General features: G+C 43.7%; 1 protein-coding gene, 1 long non-coding RNA gene and 1 other non-coding gene across 3 annotated transcripts in view; 2 read left to right on the forward strand and 1 right to left on the reverse strand.

Annotated features, from left to right (window-relative positions):
• LOC126957264 (uncharacterized) overlaps window positions 1–22069 on the reverse strand; it is a 325970-nt gene that overhangs the window by 79464 nt on the left and 224437 nt on the right. The gene's annotated exons all lie outside the window — the stretch shown is intronic.
• Window positions 1–22069, forward strand: part of FGF1 (fibroblast growth factor 1) — a 96101-nt gene that overhangs the window by 50240 nt on the left and 23792 nt on the right. The gene's annotated exons all lie outside the window — the stretch shown is intronic.
• On the forward strand, window positions 11156–11292 carry LOC126957778 (small nucleolar RNA SNORA36 family). Its single transcript, XR_007726946.1, has one exon. It is a non-coding gene; the product is annotated as a small nucleolar RNA SNORA36 family (small nucleolar RNA).

Genomic DNA, 22069 nt, shown 5'->3' on the forward strand with positions numbered 1-22069 from the left:
TTATAAACTACATTAGCATGACTTGTAAATTGGGTTCTTGAGATCATACTCACACCAAGGGAGAGACAATGTGTCACCTGGTGAGTCCAGGGCAGGGTGCAGAAGAGCAGGGATGACAGTCCTGGATGCCAGGCTGCATGGCAGGCAGCGAGGGAGCTCTGGCTCCCAGCACTGTTTGTCAGCTATTAAGACGCCATAGTGCTTCTCTTCCAAATCTGCCTCTGAAGGTCAATGACCTCCACATTCTCAAAGCAGTACATCTCGTTTGGAAATCCTTATATTCCTGGTATCCTTGGTGTTGGGATTTTAAAATTTGAATTGAGTTCATCTCCCCGTACCATGCCCTGGCTAAATGCCACTGTCTCTCCCAGAGAAGGCCACTGGGCTGACATACTCAAGGTATCCTGGCTGGAAAGCTGTGAGCAGTGGACATAGCATTTGGCCCATACCCACATATACCACTTGATCTGAGGTCCCATGACCTGTTACTTGGACAAATGCAGCTGATTTCCTTGCCTTTCCTCCAATTCATCACTCAGCAGCCAGAGTGACATTTTAAAAATGCAAATCTGATAACATCACATCCCAGCCTGAGTATTCCATAGTCTCCCACAGTCCTTCAGACACACGCTTACAGGACCCTGTGCAGCCTATCCCTTTCAGCTTCTCCAGCCACAGCCCTCTCTCCTCATCCATAATGGACTCTGTCCAGTTCCCCCAGGTAAAACTTGCTCTTTCTGGACTCATGACCTTTGCACATACTTTTACCTGCAACCTCCCTCTCTCTACTTACTATTAATGGAAATACCCCTTCCTCTAAGAAGTCTTCTGAAGTCTCCCAGGCCGTGTAGGTTGCTTATTACCTGGCTCTCAGGGCGACCTGGACTTTGCCACTATAATACTCAGTCCATTCAAAATCTCTTACATGGGGAAGGTCTTCCCCACTGGAATTCAAACCTAAAGAGTGCCTCTCCATGTCTGCCTTGTTATTCACGATATTCCTTATGTCTGGCACATGGTAGGTACTCAGTGAATATGTGTCAAGTGAATGAATGAGTCCTCCGATTGTTAAAAAGCTGGGAACAACTTTACCAAATAGAGTAAGAGGCAGAGACAAACTGAAACATAACAGGACCTCATGGTAATCCTGAGCCACCTCCCTTCCTCACCCTAAAGGCCTGATGTCATCATATGATGGGCTTGTGTGTTGTGATTAGGTCCCGGTTCTTGAGATCCGGTTTCTGGCTCAGTTCAGAGAAAGCTGGGCCCTTCCATTAGGCACCGTCATGATCAGCAAAGCAGAACTGTGGAGCAAATCAGACACGGTGCAGATGCATTGGTGTACCTGCTAGTGGCCCGTACCTCTCGTCTCACTGCAGAGACAGAAAATCCGGCCCCAGCACCACACAGCAAAACAGAGCAAGAAGGAGGCGGAGTCTTCACTTATGTTGCCTCACCCTCTGTTTTATTTTCTTCCCCTCAGCAGCAACAAACAATAATTCGGTAAAGGAAATACAAGTAATGGAAAGAAAGAGAAAAAAATAAACATATCAAAATGGGCAGTGTCCCCAGGGCCACTGCTTTTAAAGAAAACAAAAGAGTAGATTTGGAGATATTTCAGTGGCTTTGCTAAAAAGAGAATAATAATCAAGCCTTCTCTTCCTTTCTAGGCTGCACTGCTTTCCTCTATCTTGATGTAGAAAAAATATCACCCAGACTAGGGAGTCTCACATCAGAACCCCCAGTGGAGTCTTGCTGAACATGTGGGTGCCAGCCCCGACTCAGTCTAGCAAATCAGAACCCTCTGTTGGGGGAACCTATGTGATTCCCATGCAGGTGGGGAAGAAAGCTCAGGGTGGGAGTGCCATGGTATGTCCTGTGCCTTGTAACACAAGATGCAGCTTGGGTAAGAAGCTCAGGTCTGTAATTGGGAATTCCAGCGTCAGGCACTGCAAACCTCATTTAAAATAAAGCACCATAAGCTTGACTTCGGATATGCAGAAAAATGAAGATTGTTGATTTCACCTTCTGTGGAAGGGGCGGGGGGCATATTCTATTCATTTTATTCACTTAAGTCGACACTGACTGAGCTGCTCCCATAGAGAAGGGCCTGTGCCAGGTACAATAGAAAGGTGATGATGGCGATGGATTTGAGCAAGATGAAGATAACAGTAACTCATATTTACTGAGACCTTAGTATGTGCCAAGTGTTTTACATGCATTATCTCATTTAATCCTCCCAACACCCTATAAGGTACTATTACCATCCCCATTCTGTGGACAAGAAAACTGAAGAAAACTGAAGAAAACTGAGGCACAGGGGAGTGGAGTGACTTGCACAAAGTCACCCAGCAAGTTAGTGCAGAGCCACAGGAGGAGCCAGGTCTCCCAGACTCTGGAGTCTAGTCTCAACCATTACAGCGTAAGTCTTCCTTAAGACATTCAGTCTCTGCCTTTCTGATACTTAAATTAAGTGGAAAAGGTACAAGAAAATCAAAAGAACTCCAAATTATACAGTTTTGTGCAACAGTGAACAATCGACCTGGTGACATCTAGTGAGTCTTATCCTGTTCTGGCTAATTACTCACCCTGACTATTGGTTAGTCTTTGTTACAAGGAATTGTGGGGGGGGAAAAAAAAAGCAATAACCAAAGCAACTATTTTCCCTCCTCTGTGGAAGGGTGGAGTCAGCACATTTTTAGAGAAAGTCTAACAGTCCCATTATTCACAAGAGTGCAGGAGCCAGGAGCTTGGCAGTCCAAACCGGGGAGGGAGGCTTCACTATTTTGTGAACTCCCAAAGGATGAAAGACATTAATAATACTATTTGTGGTGAGCTTATCTTATGCTGCATACTGCACTATTACCTCTACATGTTATTATCGAATTTGATCTTTGCAACTCTTTGAGTGAGTACTATTCAGATGAGGAACCAGACTCAAAGAGGCTAGCAACTGGCCTATGGTCACACATCTGCTCAGTGGCAAGGGGTCTGAATTCCAGCCAGCTTCTTACCCAGAATCTAGGCTGTCTCTTATTTTAAATACAAAGATACCGTTTGGAATGCTAAGTGAGCAAGAATTCACAACTGTCTGCCATTTTTAACTTGGCTGTGCCAAGCCTCACTTCAATCTGGGAGACTGGCTGGATTCTTATTTCAGCAAGTATTACTTCAATGCACTATGTTCTGTGCCAGGCACAAAAGCCCTGCATTTAATAAGTGGGAGATGTGGTCACAATGGATAAAAGGAACACACATAAAACACTTAGAGGTGGCCGGGCACGGTGGCTCAAGCCTGTAATCCCAGCACTTTGGGAGGCCGAGGCGGGCGGGTCACGAGGTCGGGAGATCGAGACCATCCTGGCTAACATGGTGAAACCCTGTCTCTACTAAAAATACAAAAAAATTAGCCGGGTGTGGTGGTGGGCGCCTGTAGTCCCAACTACTCGGGAGGCTGAGGCAGGAGAATGGTGTGAACCCGGGAGGCAGAGCTTGCAGTGAGCTGAGATCGTGCCACTGCACTCCAGCCTGGGTGACAGAGCAAGACTCCATCTCAAAAAAAAAAAACCAAAAAAAAACTTAGAGGTGATTTCACTAGAGGGAGGTCTTGATTCAACCAAGTCATCAGTGCCTGGAGACTCATGGAGGAGCTAAGCTTTGAACAGATGCCAGGAGTAGAGGACAGGTCAGAAGTCAGGGGATGAGCTTCGAACAGAGGTCGGAGCTGAGACACCTCTGATGGTGGTGTAGCAAAGCAGTAAAGTGGCCCCAAAGAGTCAAAGGTAAAAGGCAACTCCAAAGCTGCTTTCAGCCAATGCTGCAGTGGGCATTCTGTTCCCCACGAGCCTGGGGCACGCTGGACTCTGGCAAGAGTCACAGGCCCACACTGCTGGAAGAGTGTCCCTCAGGTAGGGCACATGCACAAAAATAGGTGCAAGGAAATTCCATGAATGCTGCTGAGGAAGTTTAGGCAAAGGAAGCAAGCCTCTTCTTTTACGAGGGGATTCTGACACCAAAGTCAGCAGATCTAAAACTTTCACATTAATTTCTCCTCTACCTTAAAGAGCAGACACATACATCAGAAAGGAAGTAGAGAGAAGTCAAGGAGTAAAACTGGAACTCAAGCCTGTAACAGGTACACACGTTCGGAAACGTCTGAGTAAAAACCTTAACAAAATGCATGTGCTTCCTCCCAGTAATTCCATTTCCATAAATTCTTCCTAAGGAAGTAATGGGATAGTTGGCAAAGATGACTACAGCAGTTTTGCTTATAATAGTGATAAAGAGTGAACAACCTATCCCAGTACTTTGGGAGGCCGAGGTGGGTGGATCATGAGGTCAAGAGATCGAGACCATCCTGGCCAAGATGGTGAAACCCTGTCTCTACTAAAAATACAAAAAATTAGCCAGGTGTGATGGTGGGCACCTGTAGTCCCAGCTACTTGGGAGGCTGAGGCAGGAGAATCACTTGAACCTGAGAGGTGGAGGTTGCAGTGAGCTGAGATTGTGCCACTGTACTCCAGTCCGGCAACAGAGCAAGACTGTCTAAAAAAACAATAAAATAAACCTAAATGCCCAACAATAAAAGCTTAGTTGACACAGTTTCGCGTGTTCCTATCGTGGCCTCCTATGCAACCATTACAAATGAAGGTGTAGGTTTCTGTTTATTAATGAGGGGGAAATTCCTAATGTATTGAGTAAAGTCAGATCAAAGAGTAGGTTATAAAACAGTTCTAAATATATATATATATATGATTCTGCTTTGTAAGATGCTTACATCTCTATAAACAGAAAAGTTAACAGAAGGTATCTCTGGCAGATATGATCATGGACAATCTTTTAAAAGTTTTCATTGTTGTTTATCTGTATTTTCTAATTTTTATATCACTCCCTTATAGTTAAGCGTTTGTAGGTGGTCTGATGTCCCCTGCTTTGGTGAACTGATAACAACACTAAAGCAGCGACCTTAAATATTAATTATTTGTTTCCCAAAAGTATGGTACATGTGCTCCTATCGATAAAAGAGAAATTCTGAGTGGTACTGAGAAGTATCTTTGAACAACACTGCAGAGAGAAAGGAAGCCCCCATCTTTAAGTCTCCTTAGTCATTTTGTTTATTCAAGGAGAAAACCTTGGCTTGGGACAATTATGTTTTCAACTTCCCTAGAAGAACTGCTCTTCTCTCTTTATAACCAAAAGAGCTCAGCAGACAGGAGGCAGCATCTAAGCAGAAGTCAATTCCATTGCTGTGCTTCATTGTATTGATCTTTATCACTACCTTCTATTTATAGGAAATGTTTGCAATTACACCAGGGAGATAAAGCTTGCTTTAAATAAGAAAATTAGGCTGGGCGAGGTGGCTTGCACTTATAATCACAGCACTTTGGGAGGCTGAGGTGGGTGGATCACCTGAGTTTGGGAGTTCAGGACCGGCCAACATGGTGAAACCCCGTCTCTACTGAAAATACAAGAAAATTAGCTGGGGGTGGTGGCACACACCTGTAATCCCACCTAATGGGGAGGCTGAGGCAGGAGAATCGTTTGAATCCAGGAGGCGGAGCTTGCAGTGAGCTGACATTGCACCACTGCACTCCAGCCTGGGCAACAGAGCAAGACTCTGTCTCAAAAAAAAAAAAAAATTAGCCAATTTAAATAAAATTTAAAAGTAAGGAATGAGTCGAGCAGATAATGATCAAAGTAAGGAAGTAAGGAAGGCAGCGCACGTGTATTGAAGTCTGAGGCAACAGGTGTTAACTAAAGCTACCCCTACTGGAATATCTGTGCACTGAAATATCCCAATAGTTCCCCCAGGTCTTCATTTCTATCTTATCATTTAAAACAATAGCATGGAAATAATAAATGAGCAATTTGCTCAAGTGATGACCCAGCCAGTGGGGAAATAATTTCAGAACAGGATTCTGAGAATGTCCAGATAAATCCTGCTGGGAGAGTGATTGGAAAGAGAGGTTCCTAAGAAGAGATAAAATATCTTTTCAATGTTTGCCCTGAGGAAAGAGGCCCTTCCACAGGAAGAAGGTCAAGTCCGGTCTATTTTTGTAAGTGTTTTTCAAGTGGTTAGCGGACGTATTTCCTGTGGTTCCCAGGAATTCTGCAGCAGGCTCTCAGGAGGATGTTGGTGATAGGGAACAGGGACTTGATGAGCGAGAATCAATAATTATCTCTATATTTGCTTCACTTTTTTCTATAAAAATAATCTAGGGGAAAAACACTTGCTTTAGAAGAGCAAAGTTCATTACAACAAAGAGCAGAATGGGACATGAAAGTCCCTTAGTGTGTAGCAGAGTCCTTAGGTCAAGATTCTACAAGCTGAAAATTTATCTGTTCACTTGTTCCCTCCCTCCCTCATTTACTCAATAAATATCTGAGCAATTCCTCTGTGCTGGCCATTGTTTGAGGGCTGGGCAGAAGGTGTTGAATAAACATGGCTTCTGTCCTCCAGCAGCTTACAGTCCAGTGTGGGAAAAAGATGTCAAACAAGGAAACGCATGGATGGATATATAATTAATTACAGATGATGGTGAATGTTGGAAGGAAAAGAACAAGAGGCTGAAAAAGAGAATCATGGAGGTAGAGAAGGAACTTACCTTAGTTGGGGAGGCCAGGGAAGACCTCTGAGGAGGTGGCACTTCAGCTGCCCTCTGAAAGGGGCATGGGAGGCAGCCCATGGGAAACTGTTAGGGAAGGGCACTGCTGCAGAGGGACCAATTTGTAGGAAGGCAGTCATATGGAGGAGACCATAGTGGGCTCAAGGACCCAAGGGTACATGCAGTGGCTAGAATAGAGGGGCAAAGGGAGGGAGGAGCAGTAGGTGAGGCCAGACCATATAGGGTCTCACAGGCCATGGTAAGGATTTGGATTTTACTTTATGGAAATGGAAAGTCATGAACGGTTTTAAGCTAGGGAGTAGCCAATCTGATATAAACTGTAAAAGATCTCTCTGGCTCTGTGTGTAAAAGTGATGGGAGGGGGCCAAGAACAAAAGACGGGGCTATTTCAGAAGGTAAGACAGGAGCTGCTGGTGGATCAAACCCACTGTGGACAGTGGGGTTGGTAATAAGTATGTAAATGTGATAACCCTTCACGGCAGTCCAAGGGCTTGATTAGCATACCTCAGAGAAGACAGCCAGCTAACACAGCTGGGACTAGGGTAAGGTGTAGGAGACACTTGCTTTGGGTAAAAATGTACTCAAGCACTCAAGATAAATCATATCTTAGCCTGCGCACGGTGGCTCACACCTGTAATCCCAGCACTTTGGGAGGCCGAGGCGGGCGGATCATGAGGTCAGGAGATTGAGACCATCCTGGCTAACATGGTGAGACCCCATCTCTACTAAAAATACTAAAAATTAGCTGGGCGTGGTGGCAGGCGCCTGTAATCCCAGCTACTCGGGAGGCTGAGGCAGGAGAATCGCTTGAACCCGGGAGGCGGAGCTTGCAGTGAGCCGAGATCGCGCCATTGCACTCCAGCCTGGCCAACAGAGCAAGACTCCATCTCAAAAAAAAAAAAAAAAAAAAATATATATATATATATATATATGTATATATAATATCATATTTTAATGCAGTATTTTTTAAAAATTCAATTTAATGCAAAAATATCTCTGAATAGAAAAATATTAAATAATAATAAAGAAAGGATGAATAACAGTGATAATTTGAGCAAAACAAACTTGAAATGGGCCCCCACAAGGCTTACATTAGTGTGCACATACAACGGTGTGGAGTGAGACAGACAACAAGTAAATGAAAAAGTAAATACGATCCTGAATTATCATAAACATCATGAAAGAAATACATTTCGGTCTGAGATAGAGGACAAGGAAGTCAGGAGGGCTTCCTTAGATAGGCTGGGTCTAACGCAATTGGATTCGGAGGTAAATGCTCTGCCTGGAGATGCTACGTGTGAAGGAAAATTTTTGCAGCCCAGCGCAGTGGCTCATGCATATAATCCCTGAACTTTAGGATGCCAAGGTGGAAGGACTGCTTAAGCCCAGGAGTTCAAGACCAGCCTGGGCAACATAGCAAGACCTCATCTCTACTAAAAAAATATATATATTTTTTTAATTAGCTGGTCGTGGTGGTACGTGCCTGTAGTCCGAGCTACTCAGGAGGCTGAGGCAAGAGGATCACTTGAGCCCAGGAGTTTAAGGCTGCAGGGAGCTGTGTTCGTGTCACTGCACTCAAGCCTGGGCAACAGAGCAAGACCCTGTTACACACAGAAAAATAATTTTTGCAAATCAAGCCTATCAAACTTCCTACATTGTATAAAATTTTACAATCTAGTAACTGGAAAGTTTTGAACAGATCTATAGAAAAGTTACTCTCACCACTGAGGGTTCAAGAGTACAATATCATGAAACACTAGAAAATGTTCTGCCTTCAGTCTGCCCCACCCCAGGGGCCTATCTAAACGTCTAGATTTATCAAATTTCATAAGAGCCCACTGAACCTGACAATGCCAAGAAGGAGCCAAGGTATGTAGGATCTTGAATGTGAAGAGGAATTATGTGCAAAAAGATGGCAGCTCCGAGAAGCAAGGAGAAGTCCCTCTGGCGTTCCTCCTTACTTCTTGTTGCCTAATCTGCTTTCAAAGGCCAATAAATTCAAAATTCTCCATTTTTCAAACAACCCCACCCAACACAGTGATTCTTTAATCTCTAAACATGACAGGGGGCAGTGGACATGAAGGATATAAATGGCTTTAAAAGGTCAGTTAGAAAAAAAGAAACAAGGAGAGAAACCATGAGGAGTTGAAGGGATAAAAGCAAACCATGTTTTGAGCTACCTGCCAAAGTTCAAGAAAACTCCCATGAGAGGCCATGTTTGACTGATGAGTGTACTGCCATAGTTATTGGCAGCTATCTCTAGCCTCATGGTTTTTCGGATAACTGGCATCTTTTCTTTTCTTTTTTTTTTTTTTTTTGAGATGGAGTCTCTCTCTTTCACTCAAGCTGGAGTGCAATGGTGTGATCTCGGCTCACTGCAACCTCCTCCTCCTGGGTTTAAGCGATTCTCCTACCTCAGCCTGCCGAGTAGCTGGGATTACAGGCACATGCCATCACGCCTGGCTAATTTTTTGTATTTTTAGTAGAGGCGGGGTTTCATCATGTTGGTTAGGCTGGTCTCAAACTCCTGACCTCGTGATCTGCCTGCCTCGGCCTCTCGGCTGATTACAGGTGTCAGCCATCGTGCCCAGCCCTGATAAATGGCATCTTGACTGCAATGTGCACCTCCCTGAAGATGCTAGATACCAAGGCAGAGTTATCTCTTAGTATAGCTTCTTGGATTCAAGACTTTAACTCACCTCCAAGCCCTTTCCTCCCTTATCAGATACCAGTCATGTCCTGGGGCCTTTGGTGATGTTCTCTTGCTCCATCTCCTTCCCATAAAGGAGGATTCCTTTGCCTGCCAACAGCTGGGTTGTGAGTGGAGCCAGGTGTAGAATACTAGTGATGTGGTCACAGGACCATGAGAGCCGTCAGTGGTGCTAAAACAGGGAGCAAACAGTGCAAAAGGGAGAATGGTTCCTTTTGGACTGTTTATGTGGAATCAAATGGAGTTGGCAAGTATATGGAACCTCTAAAAATAGACCACATCTTTAAAAAGAAAAAATGCAAAAAGAAATAATTTTACATTGTCCTAGTGTAGGCTCTGCAAAACTTGGCCCTTGAAGGCTAGCACTGGGGCAAGTGACTGTTTTCTTCCTGTCCTTTGGCTGTGACACCAACTGAGTCCCTTTGCATATCCTGGGCCCTGCTCCCCTGCCTGCTTCCTGTGTGGTGCTTGGGGCATGCTGGGGCCTCCATGGCCGCCTTGGCCCCTTTCAAGATCCAGCACAGAGTCTGACATATGAAATGAGCTCCACGGGGTTTACATTCCTTCTTCGTATCCAAGCACCTTAATACACAAACCCACACGCTGGGATTGCTAACTGTTCTTCCAGAGATGCCTGGATATTGTCTGCCTAGCAGAAATATGAGTTTTGTCCTTTTTATTTTTTAATGTTTTGAGGGAGCCTCGGCCCCTTGGAAATGGGGATGACATTATAAACTGATGCTTCGGAACTGAGGGTTTTATTATTGACTAAGCCACAGAATTGCTTTGGTAAGCTGTCCAGCCTCTCTGCATTACACTTCTGTTGGCTGGAGAAGAAGGGGAGGTGTTGCCCTAGCCCATATGATAGAGAAACAGCAAATTTAAAATGATTATGAAGTACCTCATATAGTGTCTACACGACAGTTATCCAGAGATGTTTGTTTATTCATCCCAAATGCTCCGGGAAACCCCAGCTGCTATCACAGTTCAGATAATCAACCCATTAAAAACAGGTTCATATTAACAAGGATAATGACAGCTGACATTTCCTAGCACTCACTATATGCAAGTCCCCTCCTGGGCCTTGTCCTATTTCTTTCTCATGCCACCGTGATGAGATCAGAGCTCTTAACAGCTTCCTTTTACAGAGAAGACAACTGGGGACCAGAAAGGTTACATGACTTGCCTGGTTTGCAAGAACTTAATGACACAGCAGAAACCCAAATCCAGCTCTACGACTCTCAGGTTGTGAGAATTTCCATTTTCGTGACATTTCCAACCCAGTCTGAAGGGGTCTCTGGCCTCTCCCCTGCCCTTCATCTGCAATGGCAAATGGCTGCCCTGACAAGGGCCAAGATGGTCTCACAGGCTGCAAGGGTCGCCTAAAGGAGGCACAAGAGTGACAATCAGGAAAGTGCTGATGGTGGGACGCCACACCCGGGTGAAGAGGACAGGCCATCAGGGGAGGAACTTGCAAAGTTCCATTCAATAAAAACAGATATCTCCTTTAGAACATGAACAAATGGACTGTGCACGTTCCAGGGGCTGGTAGAGTAAAAAGAATAGTGAAGCTCAAGGGTCACTCAGTTCAAGGGGCATTTTATTCTCTTATTCACATGTATTCAGCAATTCCACTATTTATAGTGGACTCTGGAGTCAGCAAACCCTACCTTCAGATCTCAGCTCCAACATGTTTTAGATTGGTGCAAAAGTAATTGCGGTTTTGCCGTTACTTTTAATATTTAGTGGTATGACCTTAGAAAAATGACGTAAACTTTCTGAGCCGTGCTTCCTTAGCTGCCAAATGGGGGAACTCAGACAATGCCTTCAGTTCAGTCGAGGACAGCTTCCCTTTTCTGTTAATTAAACTTTGGAACGTTGGGGCATTAAAACAGGCTAGGGTAGGTGATTGCACAGAGAATATTATTCTATTCATTTCCTTCCTAGCCAAAAAAAAGAGCAATACTTTCCTAACAGAATTTGAGGATTAATTAATGTAATGTGCTTGGAACCACATCTGGCATACAGTAAATGTTCAAAAAGGGTCATTATATTATTATTTGTGGACATATTTCATTATTTACGGGTAGGTCCGGAGTCGGCTATTGAGTAACAAATGGTGGGGCAAGCCCTCAGCGTTTCTAAAGAGATAACAAACACATACTTCAAAAGACTGCGTCTGGAGAAGCTAAATATTCTAGGTCAAGAGGGAAGGAAAAAAAAGACACAGTAAACAGACCATCTTCCTATAAGCTGGAAGGTTGGCTGATTTCGAGAAAGGAATGTCCTTGCTGGGCTGGTTCTGGAAATTGTAACTTGCACAACAACAGATTCAAAAGATTTTTGGAGACACATCAGTAAGAGAAGGCTAAAGGAGGCAGTGAACGGCTGCCAGAGCCCCTGCAGAATCACTATGCATTTGGCGTGAAGCCCTGGGGTTTTAATGTGTCCGTCTGCAGGAAGGATATTTCCATTTAAGATGTGTGCAGGTCTTCAGGATGGCCCAGGGCCAGCAGGATGGTTTGGACCATGGTGTACCATTAAAGTTCAGACAGAATGGGGGCCGGCAGAGCACGCCATTGCACCAGGGAACACTCTGTTTTTCCTTTTGGAGTGGATGCTGTTTTCTCTAAGCACTTAAAAGAATTCCTGACCTCCAACTGAATGATGCTCTATGAGGGGAAGTATTTTGTGGGTGAATAAGCTAGACTGCAGAGAAAAAACATCCAGAATCAAGGGAAGAAATAAAGGATACTAGAGGACACCCGTGTGTGTGTGTGTGTGTGTGTGTGTGTGTGTGTGTGTGTGTGTGTGTGTCTGCTTGTAGTTCTCTACTCTTTGTTAAGAAGTGTGCAAGTTGGGGCTGGGACTGAGCTGTTTGGTGACACAGCTGGATCAGATAACAGCCCCCACTTCCTGCCAGTTACACTAGATGCAAGCCTCTATGTCCCTCTTATCTGAAACATGGCTTGATGAGTCTAGTATGGCTAGATTGTAAACTCCTTAAAGGCAGCAACTGATTTCTACTACCAACCCATAATCCCTTATTTGAAAAGCCTTGGGCTAGATATGTTTCAGAATCCAGAATCTGGGTAATTTTAGAGACGTGGTATGGTGTATATATTGTATATTATGGAACAACTCCAGTGCAGTCTGGGACACTACCCTAGAATCAAACACATTAGTCACTATACCAGATTGTATAAGTACTATTAACACAAAGCAGAACAAATAGGCTTTAAGTCTCAGGACAGTTTGGGCCAGGTTTTGCCACAATCTATTATGAAAGAACTTCTAGCTTTTAGAGCTCTTTGAATGTCAGAATTGTGGATTAGGGATCTCAAGTCTTTCTTTTTCTTTCTTTTCTTTTTCAAATTTCCAGGACATCTGCAGCATTCTGCCCATGGCAGGCACCGAGTAGAAGCTGTTGATTTCTAGAGTATGTGACATCGTGATTTCCCTCAAATAATATTCGATTCTAGAAACCAGGGGACAGTTTATTCTCAGTGACTTGGGGAGTCTTTAGAATTAAAAGTATCCTAAATTAAAGAACAGAAGAGAAAGACTATTAAGAGAAGAACTATTAAGCCCATTCTCTGTCATCCTGAACAGTAACACATGTAGACCCACGAAATATACTGAAAATTCATCCCTAGCACATCATGTTGAGCACCTAAGCAAATGAGGAGTGCATCATTGCATATAAATGGCAATGGAAAGTTCTAACCTATCACTTAGAACACGGTATTTTTCGAATACTCCTCAAATATTTCTAAATGGGCCAGGCGTGATGGCTCATGCCTGTAATCCCAGCACTTTGTGAAGCCAAGGCGGGAGGATTGCTTGAGCCCAGAAGTTTAAGACCAGCCTGGGTAACACAGAAAGATGCCATCTCTACAAACACATTTTTAAAAGCCAGGCAGCCAGGCGTGGTGGCTCACGCCTGTAATCCCAGCCCTTTGGGAGGCTGAGGCAGGCGGATCACCTGAGGTCCGGAGCTCCAGACCAGGCTGGTCAACATGGTGAAACCCCATCCATACTAAAAATGCAAAAATTAGCCAGGTATGGTAGTGGGTGCCTGTAATCCCAGCTACTCGGGAAGCTGAGGCAGGAGAATCAATTGAACCCAGGAGGCAGAGGTTGCAGTAAGCCAAGATTGTGCCATTGCACTCCAGCCTGGGCAACAAGAGCAAAACTCCATCTCAAACAATCAAACAAAAAAAAAGTTAGCCAGGCATGGTAGCCTAGGCCTGTAGTCCCAGCTACTTGGGAGGCTGAGGTGGGAGGATCGCTTGAGCCCAGGAATTTGAGGCTACAGTGAGCATGAGTGTACCACTGCACTCTGCACTCCAGCCTGGGTGACAGAGCAAGACCCTATCTCAAAGAAAAAGAAAAAAAAAAGGCCGGGCGCAGTGGCTCACACCTGTAATCCCAGCACTTTTGGAGGCCGAGGCGGGTGGATCACAAGGTCAGGAGATTGAGACCATCCTGGTGAACATGGTGAAACCCCGTTTCTACTAAAAACACAAAAAATTAGCTGGGTGCGGTGGCGGGCGCCTGTAGTCCCAGCTACTCGGGAGGCTGAGGCAGGAGAATGCTGTGAACCTGAGAGGTGGAGGTTGCAGTGAGCCGAGATCACTCCACTGCACTCCAGCCTGGGCGACAGAGCCAGACTTTGTCTCAAAAAAAAAAAAAAGAAAGAAAGAAAGAAAAAGAAAAAAAAAAACTTAAAAATGAAATGACTCAAAATATTTATAAATATGAAAAATCAAATTTGTTCAATCCTAAATCAATACCAGATGATTTGTAAAAGTGACAAAAGGGGCCGGGCGCGGTGGCTCACGCCTGTAATCCCAGCACTTTGGGAGGCTGAGGCAGGCAGATCACCTGAGGTCAGGAGACCAGCCTGGCCAACATGGTAGAAACCCCGTATCTACTAAACGAATGCAAAAATTAGTCGGGTGTGGTGGCATGCGCCTATAATCCCAGCTACTCGGGAGGCTGAGGCTAGAGAAATCACTTGAACCCGGGAGACGGAGCTTGCAGTGAGCCGAGATTGTGCCACCGCACTCCAGCCTGGGTGACAGAGCAAGACTCCGTCTCAAAAAAAAAAGTGACAAAAGGTTATACAGCTTAGGTGATAGTCAAGCTAACATCTATGGAATGCTCACAAGTTTTCCAGTGCTGAGGTTACAGTGACTCTGTTCAGTAGCTACTGTTATGTAGCCCCATTTTGCAGATGAGGAAACTAGGGCACTGTGAGAATGAGTCATTTACTAGTGAGTGTCCAACCAGGATTCAAACCCAAGTTTAGCAGTATGCTGAGTAAACCAGCTATCAGAGGAGAAAAAAAAAGAGAGAGAGAATTTTAAAAGCCCTGGCATTTGCCAATTTCTATGATATAAATGCTCTCACCAGGGTTAATTTCAAGATATTAATGGTTTAATAATAGTAAAATTCCTGAATATTTAATAATTGGCTTACATGAGCTTGTGGGAGCTGTTTCCTGCACACCATTGTCAAGTCCATCCCATAGTCAGGTCCACAGTTTACTGTCAGCCACGGAAGATGAGATTTCAGCTCATGGAACAGAACTGGTTTTGGGGGCAGCATGCTGAGATACTAGCCCAGGCCAGTCAGCCATGGCTACACTTCTACCTCAGACCCAGTACAGACCACAGAGGGTGGAGTAGAAGAAAAAGAAAGCAAAGAACACACTGCCTCCCTTTCTTCAGCAAACTTTCCTTCACCAGGGAGTGGAAGGTGGGTCCCTGCCAGCCTAACACGCCTTGGCAGAAATAACAAAACCTGGATTTTTTTTCCAGGCCCTACAAATATTTTTCTTGGTTAGATAAGTTCAGACTTGAGACTAAAGGAGCTGATCACTTCCTTTCTGAGAGCCTTAATTTCCATAGTATTTTCTTTAAAGAAATAAGGAAGTATGTATTACAAGATGAGGACAGGGTCTGAGCCTGCCTTTAACCAAAGGTAGGGTATTCTGGCCTAATTTGAACCCAATTAAAATACATTTAGGTTCTTGGCTTAGCTTTTTTGTCAATACCTGTAGGACATCACCTTCTAATTAGGTAGTCTGATAAGACGTTCCATGAGAGGCTCCTGAGAAAGGACTGACCCTTCAATCAACAAGAATTCACAGGACACTAATTATGCATAGGTATTTGCTCAATGCTGGATATAGAAAGAAAAGGCATAGTTTCTGTCCCAGGGTCTCAGAGACTAATGAAGGAGTCAGTCAAGTATACGTAGTTAAATTACATTCATTTGCTTATTCAACAGATGTTTATCAAATGCCCATTAGGTGCCAGGCATTTTGCCAGGCACTGGGATACCATTGTGAGCAAGACCAATCGGTTTGTACTAACATGGAGCTGACAGTCCAATCATGAAAAGAGACATTAAATAATCACAAGAGTGAATGTGTAATTAAACACTGGTAGTAAGAGCTATGAAGAAATGTTAAATGGTCCTATGAGAACTGGAGGAACCTGACTCAGTTCAGGGAAGCCAGGAAAGGCTTTCATGAGGAATTGAGAGTTGAACTAAGATTTGAAGAAAAATTAGGAGTTAACCAGGGGAGCAGGGGAGAGAGAAAGAGAGGAACATCACTCCAGAGGGAACAGCATGGGCAAAGGTCCTAGGGTGGGAGGGAATCAGAAAATGGAAGGCAAGTTTGGAGGGAGATGTTGTGGGAAATGAGGCAGAAGGGGAGTAAGGGCTGAACCTCCTGCAGGCCACCGCACGACTTTTGTTTTTGTCCCGGAGCAATGGGAAATCACTGAAGAGTTTAGGCAGGGGGATATAGATGAGAATTACACCCAGCGCTGCAGTGAAGTAAAGGAAATGCTGTCTGCTGTTGAGAGAGCACAGGGGAATGAACCCACCTAAACTGGTATATGTGAATTTTAAGAAAGAGCAGGGAGGTTAGGGTTGGGGGATGTGTCCAAATAAGGCTTGCTTGAGGAGGAAATATCCGAAATATCCAGCTAAATTTTTGAAGGGTGAGTGTGACTTAGCCAGACCATGGTGAAAGGGTGGAGGAAAGGAGAAAGAGAGAGAGAGAGCAAGAGAGATAATACTGTTGGCAGCAGAAGAATGTTTGGGCTAAGATCTGGGTGAGTATGAGGGTGTAGGGGGACTATAAAAAGAGGCCAATAAGAGAAAAAGTCACAGGGTTAATGATAAGAGCCTCACAGGTCATGGCAGGAGTCTGGGTTTTATCCTGAAAAACAATGGGAAATCAATGACCCAGTCAAAGATCTACAGCGGGGGAGTGATGAGTTAGAATGGTCACTAGCAGCAGAATTGACAGTGGATTGAAAGAAGGCAGTGCTGGAAAGGTGAGACCTGCTGCAGCAGCCCAGGTGAGACAGGTGCTGGGTCTGTGCTAAGGCAACAGCAGTGAGGCTGGAGAAAAGAGAATGGCTTTAGGAGACACTAAAAAGGTAAAACTGAAAGGTCATTGTCACCAACTGAACGAGTGGGAGTGATTTCTATTCTGCCCAAAGAATAGTCTCAATGAAACATTCTTCTATTTGGGTTGTCTTGCCTTATGACCTGGTACAGGGTCAATTTTTGTAAATGTTCCATGTGTCCTTGATAAGAATGAAGTTCACTTCATTGTTGGGTACAAGGTTCTTTTATACACTCATCAATTAAATTTACTAGTGGTGTATTTCAATCTTCTACATACTTACTAATATTTGGTGTCTGTTTGCTCTGTCATTTATGACAGAAATGTATTATAAAATCTCCCACCATAATTGTGGAGTTGTCATTTTCCCTTTACATATTTGTCAAGTTTTGTTTTATGTATTTTTGAGGCTATGTTATTAGATATATACATGTTTGGAATTTGTATATCTTTCTGTTGAATTAATCTACTTATTATGTGGCAATCCCTTTTATTTTTAGTCATTCTTTTTGTCTTAGACCTATTTTATCTGATATTAATATAGCCACATGAGTTTTCAATTTTTTTTTTTTTGGAGACAGAGTTTTGCTCTGTCTCCCAGGCTGGAGTGCAGTGGTGCAATCTCGGCTCACTGCAAGCTCCACTTCCCGGGTTCTCGCCATTCTCCTGCCTCACCCTCCCCAGCAGCTGGGACTACAGGCGCCCGCCACCACGCCTGGCTAATTTTTTGTATTTTTAGTAGAGACGGGGTTTCACCGTGTTAGCCAGGATGATCTCGATCTCCTGACCTTGTAATCCGTCTGCCTGGGCCTCCCAAAGTGCTGGGATTACAGGCGTGAGCCACCGTGCCTGGCCAAGTTTTCTATTTTTTTGTTAACATTTGTCTGGTATCTATTTTTCATTCTTTTACTTTTAACCTTTCTATGTCATTATGTTTTAAATGTGTCTCTTGTAATCAGAGTGCAGATGGATTTTTAAAAAAAAGTAGCTAGTAAATTTAGCACATTATATTTATTGTGATTATAAATATATTTGGATTTATTTTGGTCACCTAATTTTGAGGAATTTTTTTACTTTATTTCCTTTTTTTCTTTTTCTGGATTATTTTGGAATAGCACAGGGTTTTTTTGTTTTTGTTGTTTGGTTTTTCTTGAGACGGAGTTACGCTGTTGTTGCTCAGGCTGGAGTGCAATGCTGCAATCTCAGCTCACCACAACCTCTGCCTCCTGGGTTCCAGCGATTCTCCTGCCTCAGCCTCCTGAGTAGCTGGGATTACAGGCATGCACCAACACGCCCGGATAATTTTGTATTTTTAGTAGAGACGGGGTTTCTCCATGTTGGTCAGGCTGGTCACGAAGATAAGCACAGTTTTATTTATTCCACCTTATTCCCCTTACCCCTACCAGTTGCTGCTTGGACTAAATACATTCTATTTTTTTTTTTTTTTTTACTAGTTACCTTTAACATTTAACATGTATATTTGACTTAACAAAAATTAAAGTTAATATCTCTAAGGAAGAGTTAAGATTTTGGGTGATGCCATTCATATAGCCACAGGGAACAAGGACTTAGAGCATATTCGGAACCAAAGCTAAGGCCTGTTTTGTATGTGCTGGGTTTGAGGATACATCCAATTATCACCTTAGCAGGTGTCTGTCTATACATCTACCTTCAGTGGCTTTATACACTTTGCAAAATATCCTCCTTCATGGGTATTCCACATTGCTTACATAGTGACAGGGATTAAAAACAAAACTAAAAAATAAATGTCAGTGTTTGCCTTCCTTTGATTCTTAACACATCACCGTCTTTCCTTCCAGCTTAGTTTCCAGGGACAAGCTGAGCACAAATGTTTCCTAGAAATAATGGGCTTTGCAAATAACTATAATAACTATATAGTAACTGTACTATATTAACTGTCGATAAGCTGAGAACTGAGTCTGAAATGCAGACCAGGATTTTTTCTTACGAAACCATGGCTTACCTTTGCGTCCTTCATCTTCTCTGCTATGTTTGTGGCTTAATCACAGGGGGAGGAGCTTAGCTCATTTCTGCCAAATATGGGAATGAAAAACTTCTATTTTCAAACCAATTAAAAAATCATTTTAAATTAAGCATTTAATCACAGCTGACTTAGATCACACCAGGCTCCAACTAGTTCAACATAACCAATTACTACTATCTCCTATAGGTCAGGTCCCATTTTTCAAGTGCTGTATGAATATTGCACCCATTTAATCCTTCAGACGACTGTGTGAGAGGCAGGGTGAGAATTATCAGAGGAAACATCTCAGAAGCAGCGAATGACTCGCCAAGGTTCCCAGAGCCAACGTGGTTGCTTACTATCCACATCCTGTTCATGTGTCAGAGTTCAGGTTCCCTTCCAGAGGCCACAGCTGATAAAGTATGTCAGCCTTAACACAGATGTTCCAATAGGCTTGGTGTTCCTCTAACCTGGGTGTCACTGATAAATCAAAAAAATCATCTGGATTTCCTAAAATCTCCCCAGTGCCCCAAATCTCAAAGGGCTGGGCTTCGTGCACAATGATAACATGGAGTTCGCCGGGCTTGATCTTCTCCGTTTCCCAACACAACACAGACAATCCCCTCCTCTGACAGCCACTAAAAAGAAAATAGTAACAAGAAGCAGAGCTTATAAAATTCCATTACACTTAATGCCTGATTTTACTTAGTTAATGGATTCATTTATTAAAGCAATTTGTGTAAATCTCCAAGGGCCTGCTAAGGTTGCTGCCTTATGGTTTTATCACGTCATATACTTCCTTTATTTCTATCCTTTAACAAATAGTGGATTGGCAAGGAACTTTGAACCAACTACTGCTCAAACTATAGGTAAATTACAAATAAAGTTTAAAATAAGGACTTTTCATGCCCCAGGGGTTTCCTTTAGCAACAAAAAGGGATTTCATTTTTTGTATGTTTCAGCTGAGTCATCAATCCCAGCTACCATTGTCTGTCAGTTTCATGTTGACTCCAGGCTTATTTTCAGGAGCCTACTTGTCTCCTTCAGGTTTTCAGGTGTGGATATGAAGGGTTTGGGGAGCCATCTGACATCAGTATAGGCACCCTCATGATGGTCCCTCTCACTGAGGGGAGCAGGCAGACAGCAGAGGTGTGGCCTTGTATAACTGCAGGTACACTGTGGTCAGGAGGGAGGGGCCCCTGAGGACCTGCTGGGCTCTGGCCGAGGTCAGTTAGCCAGTGAGAACTCCACAATGATTAAGTCTGGGCTGTATGGCTCATACACACATGATCTAGAATCTAGGTGGATCTAGAAGAAAGTCCATTCTTTTTTTTTTTCTTTTTTTGAGATGGAGTCTCGCTCTGTTGCACAGGCTGGAGTGCAATGGCGCAATCTTGGCTCACTGCAACTGCCGTCTCCCAGGTTCAAGCGATTCTCCTGCCTCAGCCTCCTGAGCAGCTGGGACTACAGGCACGCATCACCACGCCTGGCTAATTTTTGTATTTTTGGTAGAGATGGGTTTTTGCCATGTTAGCCAGGCTGATCTTCAACACTTGACCTCCGGTGATCCACCTGCCTTGACCTCCCAAAGTGCTAGGGTTACAGGCATGAGCCACCATGCCTGGCCTGAAAGGCCATTCTTAACATGAAATTGCCCCACAATCAGAAGCAAATGGGGACCTACACCGGAGGAAGTCAGAGACAAGGAGAAACAAAATTCAGCCCACCTGAGATTGACAATACAAATGACTATCTGTTCAGTTAAGTGGCAACCACTAGTATATAATTATTGTCTCCTGTACCAAATGAAGTACATAACTTAGGAAGTGCTTGGAAAAAATAAATGAAAGAAAAAATTCATTATCTCTTAGTTGTACTTTAAGGAAGGGGAATCTGGTGATGGTTGTGTGCTAATGGAGAGGTAAGGTGTAAAGATATCCAAAGAGCTAAATTGCTTTACTTTGGAAGTGGATCCAGAAGGGAGTGGAGTGAGAAGTTAGAATGAGAGGCTGGGTGGAGAGAGGAGTGAGTGGAGAGACAGAGGAAGAGACAAAGGGAGAGAGAGTAAGAGAGCCAGAGGTGGGCACAGAAGGACTTAGAGGCTTATGGATGAGAGAGAAAGTTTGGAAGAGACAGTGAGGATGGAGAGAGATTGTACTATGCAAGGTAAACTCTGCAATCCTCTCTATGAAATTGACATAAATAAAATTATATATATATGTAATATTATATTTATTTTCTGTCTGTTGCTTATTATGCGAAAAGAATTGATCGAAGTTTCACCATATGGGATAAAGGGGACATTTGGGACGGTCTGACTTTAAATATAGTTTATATGGTATATGCAAAATTCTCTTTGGGGTTCTTGGAGGCACCTCCAACAGTAGCTGAAACCAGGGACAATGGCGGGCCCATGTGGCAGCAGAGTGGGAAAAATGTACCAGACACGTTAAAATGCCAGGAGCAGAGAAAACAGATGGAGGCTTCCAACATGAGCCCTCATTTTAAAGTCCTAAGGACAAATTATTGTAATTGGTGTCGATTTATGAGGGAACTGTCTCCTATGACAGCAGCTCCACAAGGCTGCTGCAGGCACTGATGGATGGTTAGTGCAGGGAAGACAGCGTAGCTGCTGGTCTTCCATGATGCTCACGAAGCTGCTGGGGTGGGCTTCTCCTGGAGAAGGAGGAGATGCATGGAGTCCTGTTTCATGGATGACATGGGGGCAAAAGGAGAGGCTGTTGGTGGAGACTAGCCAACCTTTGGGTCACAAATGAATAAATATATGAATGACAAGTTAATGGTGGCAGATGTACACGCCAGCCAATGGGTGAAAACCCCACTTCTCATAAAAAGACTAGTGTTGATAAAGTCACTAAACCTTTTCATGGTGATCAAGAGAAAAATGGGGCTTTCCGTTCCCAGATTCCTTTTGCGGTTCAGCTCCATTGCTTACTAGCTGTTGCCCTTGGGCAGGTCACTGAACATCTTTAAGCTTTGGTTTTATTTTATTAAAACTGAGGATAATATTAGTGTCCACTTCAAAGGATTATGGTGAGATTACTTGAGATAACCTGTAGCCCAAAATACATTAATGATGAGGATGATGATTTTCATTCCAAGACCACTTGGTAATCAATATGTATTGATGATCACATTCACTACACACACTTACAAAGTGCAGCTCCCAGGCCGGGCACGGTAGCTCATGCCTGTAATCCCAGCACTTTGGGAGGCTGAAGCAGGCGGATCATGACATCAGGAGTTCAAGACCAGCCTGGCCAATATGGTGAAACCCCATTTCTACTAAAAATACA

This window comes from Macaca thibetana, chromosome 6 (assembly GCF_024542745.1).
Source record: "Macaca thibetana thibetana isolate TM-01 chromosome 6, ASM2454274v1, whole genome shotgun sequence".
In the NCBI taxonomy this organism is placed as follows: domain Eukaryota; kingdom Metazoa; phylum Chordata; class Mammalia; order Primates; family Cercopithecidae; genus Macaca; species Macaca thibetana.